This window comes from Rutidosis leptorrhynchoides, chromosome 3, assembly GCF_046630445.1.
Source record: "Rutidosis leptorrhynchoides isolate AG116_Rl617_1_P2 chromosome 3, CSIRO_AGI_Rlap_v1, whole genome shotgun sequence".
Taxonomy (NCBI): domain Eukaryota; kingdom Viridiplantae; phylum Streptophyta; class Magnoliopsida; order Asterales; family Asteraceae; genus Rutidosis; species Rutidosis leptorrhynchoides.
Window position 1 is genome coordinate 448,647,811 of NC_092335.1, and position 7,861 is coordinate 448,655,671.

Here is a 7,861-nt window from a genome sequence, read left to right on the forward strand (position 1 = left end):
GACACACGCATACATTTGGAGTAATCGGGAGAAGTGAACTTCGTTGCAAGTTCTGAAAAATTTGGATCCTTAGGGAAAATTGGATCTTTAGAAAAACGTTTTAAGATTTTGAAAATGTCATGCTAGTTTTTACACTAGACACGTTTTCCGGTTTTAACCTCAAATTCCGGTTGAGGGTAACTGAAAACCGAAGTCTCAGTCAGCGATTAGCAAGCTATCCGCCCCCATGATTGTAGTATCATGGAACTATTAACCGGGCGCCCCCTGACGCGATATAAATATCGGTCTTTCATGACAATTTGTACATTTTAGATCAAGGGTTAAAACTGCGAAGACTAAGCTATCGCGTGGGACAGATCCTGCTCCAACTTATGCACCGTAATCGGTCTTGCACTGGATAGCGACTTGGATTTACCCTACCAAGTTTATTTTCGGGTTTGAAAGTTCAAGACTTTCTCTTCCTACTGTACCTTTATATCGTGATATGATATTGGTATGAAATGACATAGTTTAGGAAGTATGCTATATCAAGTAAGGCAAGAATTCGGAAGACTTTACTTCCTTCAAGGATGAACTAGATAATCCTTTAGGTTTAGTGACATTATTCTTTTTCCTTTCAAGCCAAAAGTACTTTAAACATTTTTCTTAGCAAAATTTGGTGATAGTAATTCGAAAAGATTGGTAAAATCCCCCACACTTGGCTTTTTCGTTAAGACTTTTAGTTCAAAAATTTTAAAATTTCCCATTAAATTACAAAAATAAGCCAAGTTGAATACCGTTTGAATACCTCGCGAGAATTTATACCATCCCCCCACACTTAAGATTAAGTAATGCCCTCATTACTTAAAATCAGTAAAATTTAAATTCGAGAGGACAATAGTGAGAAAAAGGAGTTCGAAAAACCTAGGTTCAAAAACCGGAGATCGTGGAATATAGGTGAGCGGTGGCACATCCTTCAGTCCTTGATCTTCATCACACAAATTCTAATTTGATAGGTACCTTGCTGAATTTTAATGCTAGTGTCACTAAAACCTTGAAAAACCTCGTGCACTTTTATTAACGCATCATGCACTCGACTCGACCCCAGAATTTAATGCCTAGTGGGGTTAAAACTCCCACACTTTATCGGACGAGACGTGAAGTCGGTGGAAAAAGTTCCACGAATCAAAATAGTGAGCCAATCATTTACACCTCGGGTGGTGTATATTATATGTGATAAATCCTTTTTCAGTTTCCCGAAAAAGGATGTCCTAACCCGAGGGTTAACACATGACTCCCCTCCAAGTGCGGTTTTCAGTAACACTTTTATTCTTATTGGAGGATCTTGGTCAAATGGGTCTTTAAAGATTGTCTTCCCTAAATTGACATCCTCTGGAATAAGCGTGGACCCGCTGTGAATCTCAACTATTGAGCGGGGCTCAATTTCCAGCTTCAATTCCTTTAATTCTTCAGTTGTAGGTTCATAACCATTAGCCATGAGAACGGTTAACAAAGCTTTTTCATCAATCATAGTGAAAGGACCCGTTCACATACATTATAAACGATTCACAATAGTTGATTACATTGCGAGGTATTTGACCTCTATATGATACATTTTAGAAACATTGCATTCGTTTTTAAAAGACAATCTTTCTTTACATCAAAAATTGACAGGCATGCATACCATTTCATACTATCCACTATCCAACTATAAATTGATTTAATAATAATCTTTGATGAACTCAATGACTCGAATGCAACGTTCTTCGAAATATGCTATGAAAGACTCCAAGTAATATCTTTAAAATGAGCAAATGCACAGCGGAAGATTTTTTTAACACCTGAGAATAAACATGCTTTAAAGTGTCAACCAAAAGGTTGGTGAGTTCATTAGTTTATCATAATCATTTATTTCCATCATTTTAATAGACCACAAGAATTTCATTTTCAGTTCTCATAAATATACGTCCCATGCATAGAGACAAAAATAATCATTCTTATGGTGAACACCTGGTAACCGACATTAACTAGATACATATAAGAATATCCCCTATCATTCCGGGATCCTCCTTCAGACATGATATAAATTTCGAAGTACTAAAGCATCCGGTACTTTGGATGGGGCTTGTTGGGCCCGATAGATCTATCTTTAGGATTCGCGTCAATTAGGGTATCTGTTCCCTAATTCTTAGATTACCAGACTAAAAAGGGGCATATTCGATTTCGATCATTCAACCATATAATGTAATTTCGATTACTTGTGTCTATTTCGTAAAACAGTTATAAAAACAGCGCATGTATTCTCAGTCCCAAAAATGTAAAGAGTAAAAGAGAGCAAATGAAACTCACCATACTGTATTTCGTAGTAAAAATACATATAACGTCATTGAACAAGTGCAAGGTTGGCCTCGGATTCACGAACCTAAATTAATTATATATATTTATGTGTTGGTCAATATTTGTCTAACAAATTAGGTCAAGTCATAGTGTACCACAATCCTAACGCTCGAGACTAATATGCAAAAGTCAACAAAAGTAAATTTGACTAAAAATAATTTCCAAAAATCTATACATGATTAATATATAGTTTAAATATCGTCGTTTTATATTTTTAAATATTTTTAAAAGATTTATTAGAGTAAATAATATAATTTATTTATTAATAAATAAAATTTTATATTAAATTTATATAATAAAATATACTTTTATATATATTAAGTAATAAAATTTATAGGGTTCATTTAATATCATAAAGATAATATGATAGGTATTATTAAAGTAAGTTATTACACGTAGTAAAATATGTTTGTATCACATATTTATTTGATAAAATAATATCTATAATGTTAGTAAGTAAAAGTTGTATTATTTTATAATAATAATTATTATTATAAAAATATCAATATTTATAATTACTAAGATGACATTATGATAAAATGATAATTCTAATTATGATAACTTTAATATTTACAATAATTTTTAATATTATATTTAAAATAAATAATAATTCTATTTAAAATAATAATAATAATGATATTTTATAGTAACAATGACATTTCTATTAAAATGATAATTTTTGTTAAAATGATAGTTTTAATACTAACGATACTTTTAATAATAATAGTAATGATAAAAATAATAAGAACGATAATGTTATCTAAATCAATATCTTATAATATTTTAATTTCATCATGATACTCTTACCCATTATTTCCTAATCGTTTCGTTTAATAGCTTTTAATTGTCTTTTATATCGTGTTCATAATAATGATAATAATAGTAATCAAAATAATTAGGTGTTACAAATATTTGTTTTAATTACACTAATATTAATAATGATAGTTACTATAACAATATTAATGATAATACTAATAATTATCTTAATGATAATATAGTAATAATAATAATAACAATAACAATAACCATTTTTAAATAATGATATATATATTAATAATGATAATAATAATAATAATACCAATAATAATAATAATAATAATAATAATAATAATAATTGGATAATAATAATAATATTAATTATAACTTTAACGATAATAACGATAGTAATAATAAAAAAAATAACATTTTTTAATGATAAATCCCTTTTATTGATAAAGATAATAATAATGATAATAATAAGATAAAACTAGAACGACGATAATAATAATCATTTTTAATAAAAAAATCGAAAATTCAATTGATTATAACTTCTAATCCGTTCATCGAAACCATTCGATATCTAAAGGAAAAGTTCTTAATTTTTCGCTAGCTTTCCAAGGACATGCATATCTTATACCTTATCTCAACCGCAAGTGTAACTAATTCAAGATTCAACCTAACCTGTCTAAGGGCAATATCAAAAGTACAAGCATGTATAATCCTAAATACTCGAGCACTAGTCAGGGATACACTATTAGTATGTAAAAGTTAAATTATGAGTACTCACGTATCAATATTGAGATTCAATATTGCAGGAAAGGTACGTAGACGCAACGAAAATGATAAACACTATATTGATCTCACGAGCATACCCATGAACCATACTCAATCACCTCCATAGCTATAACCCATAATTTCCTTAATTCTATCCCACTCGAAAAACAATTTCGAAATCACTCGGACAGCACTCCGTCGTAATATTTTATGTATACTAATAATATCTTGAAATAATACGGAGTAAATATATATATGTAAATCGATTGAGAGAGTTTAGAGAAAAATAATTTCAAGTTTCTATGAAATAATTAAACCTATTGAATTATATTTATAATAGATTTTTGAATTATTAAAGTGAATTATTAAAGTATGAATTATTAAAGTGAATTATTAAAGTATGAATTATTAAAGTGAATTATTAAAGTATGAATTATTAAAGTGAATTATTAAAGTATGAATTATTAAAGTTAAAGTAAAGTAAAAATAAAGTAAAAGTAAAGTTTAAGTATAGTAAAAGTATAAAACTATGTACGTATAATACGCGTATAAATATATATAATATTAATTTAAATCGTTATATATATTTAATAAAATAAAATATAAATATCGTTATCTTTATCATACTAGTTAAGTAATGAGTTGTCAAAAGTGGTTCTAGATATTTATAAAAGTTATATACGTTTTAATAATAAAGTTCTTTTTAAACTAAAAACGTTTTTGTACGTTTGAAACTAAATTGATCAATCGAGTCTTTATGAGATTCAATCTTCCACTATCCTTTGTCTAGTTCTCAATGATTGACAATTTATTCTTATTTATAAATCACTTTACCATTTTCCGAATATTGTTAAAATGGAAAGATTTCTCAAATCAACGTGGCCTTTCAACAGAGACTTGTAATCATAATTTAATATATCTGATAATTCAATCATTTGATCTTATCTTCTAATTCCATTGATAAACATTTTGAAACAGATACAATCATATAAAGTATTTAATCTAATATTTTATTTACGTTTCAAGTTATAATATATATACACATATACATATATAATCATATTCATTTAATGGTTCGTGAATCATTGGAACTTGGTCGAGGTTGAATGAATGTATGAGCAAAGTTTAAAATTCTTGAAATTTAACTTACCAAATATTGCTTATCGTGTCGGAAACATATAAAGATTAAAGTTTAAATTTGGTTGGAAATTTCCGGGTTGTCACAGTACCTACCCGTTAAAGAAATTCCGTCCCGAAATTTGCGTGAAAAGGTCGTGAATGATAATAAGTATGTTTTCATGATGCATACGGGCTGAAAATTAGAGTTTTATCATCAGCGAATAATTTGGATAAACAATCCATTTATATGAAGAGTACGAATGAAGCTAACATAGAAGAGTGAAATGAGTAAGTGTAGATTCATCTTATCATTTGACGTAGTTATGATTGATTCCCAGATTTCAAGGGATTTGAAGTAAATCTTCTTAATAAGATTTGACTCTCCGGTAATCAAGGGAATTAGGATCCGCTTTAAATGCGATCGTCCATTTTAATTGTTCTGTCGGAGATTTTCTTATAAATTCACATCCTTCATTTCCTTACAACTCACACCTTCTGTTGATGCATTTTATGCAAGTCCCTAGACATCTACCCACGTCCATTGCAGGTACAACAGTTTACAGGCCACCATGATTGCTCGTTATTATCCTATCCGTGTTTGTATGTGGTTACAGGAACTGCAGGAACGAGATTTAGATGTTTGACTATGTTAGACTTAGTCAGACGTACGAGTGAAGCCTCACTAGTACGGCTGACAGGCTCATACGTACGGTTGATGCTGAGCTAAGTCACAATTACAACCTAAAGGAGAAGACACGAGTGAGTGATCACCCGTACGGCTGATGAAGCCAACTCGTACGTGTGATGAATGAATCGTATGGGTGAGTCAACAGCAGGGGTATATAAAGTCTTATGTTCTTCATTTTAGGTTAAGCCTCTCATTTGTTACACACACACTCAGATCTAGTGAGCTCCTCCGATTCTCTCTCAGTCCAAATCACCCAGGTGGTGAATAATAGCTCTAGGTGTTGATCTAATCATACTTGATTTAGTTGTGATTTGACTAAATTAATCAAAAAAAAACTTAACCTATTCACTAGAGGGTTTGATTCACTTATTCCGCCATTGTGTGAGTTAAATCTGTTGATTTCTAAGTTCCTAGTCATGTTTCATCACCTTCTATTCTTTCCCCCTCAACTCATATTTTAAAGTATTCATCAATATGCTCCATCCAGTTCTGATTCTCGATATACTTCTAACTTTCATATCGGTCATTCTTCTTTTTCATCTACCGCCGGAAGAATCTATTTACTTCTACTATACTCTTGGGTTTATAGTGTTTCTAGTTCTTCCGTGTCTTTATATTGCTATATGCATCGATATATATGGTTTATAATTTCTGGTTTGTCGTTGGGCTTTATATGTTCCCTTATATTTCAAAGTCTCAGCTTCTGTCTTCTATAATCATTATCATTCACAGTTAATGCTCTCTTTTATTTGCTGCAATTTATACCCCAATTTCTATTTCGGAGTTTTGTCCTTTCGTTTCTTCTTCTTGCGATTAAGCACCGCTTGTAATGGTCCAGAATTCACAGATATGAATTTCGGAATGAACATTGTTAATGTTCTAGGAAGGAAATTGTGATGGCACGATCTTGACTTGTCAAATTACTAGAATACCTTGAAAAAGGCCGAATCATCAAGAAATATTTTCTTGATATTTTAGAGGTTAAATAGAATACAAGAGTCGTATAACATGGCACATGATGATGTTATGATCTGTGAATCATCACGTTCCATTTAGAAACTCTGCATGACTTACTGTAATATAATCACGTTGATCAAGTGTTATTATATTATACTAATTCATGCTTCAGTTCCCAACACTACTTCAAAATATTCCTATTTTAAACTTGAATGTTTCAGAATTTAGAAACTAAAATAGTTTCTTTTATGATGTAATACAGATAGCGCGAAGAGGTAAATGATTTCAAATAAGAAAAATTAAGAAAATATTTTCAGAAATATGGAGGATATTTATAATGAAAGATATGATGATATTTTAGAATTTCTAAGATCAGAGGATGATGAAGAATATTGTCCGCAGGGGTTTAGAGTCAGGAGCAAGGTATTCGTTAATGACTTCAGCAGGTACTGAATCATTTGGATCCTTTGAAGTCAGGTTCAGTCTTTGTCATTTGTCCACAGCCTCCTTCCTACTTTGCTCAATCCGTTTTCCAGTTCCAAAACTTCTCTTTTTCTGCGCTTTGCCAGCACACTTCATCATTATCATCCAGCTTTTACCGTTTAAAGTCATTTATAGTTTTTGCTGCTTCATCAGCATTTTTTCCATTTTCGGAAAACCAATTCGTAGTTCGGGGTGTTTTTCTGAAACTTCACATTCAAATTAAGTCCAGAAGATAGACGTTATATATACACATATAACTGTTAGCGTAGACATGCTACGAGATTTCAAAATACTGATTGCTAATTCCCAATGATTCGTATGGCAATTCTCATTACAAGATGCGAATGAGTAAATGATGGGGTTTCAATAAATAATTATAATGACTTTTTGGAGAGGCTAAAGTCAAAGGGTAATGAAGTTGTTGGTACATCTGCTAATAATTTGGTGGAATGTAAAAGGTTCCCTGGTAACGATGGTGTATATCTCAAGGTTATAAAAAGGTTAGTCTGACTGAAAAGTCGAAGTTGACTTGCTGGAGCTGTGACAAAACTGGCTACTTTGAATAGGAGTCGCAAAGTTATTTTTGCTAATAAATGCCAAAGAATCTGACGCAGATACGTTGTTTAAACTTTTACTTTGGTTTCAAGAGTTTTTCGGGTACATAACTGTGGGTAACATGTGGTTGGATCATCATCTCGATTGCTC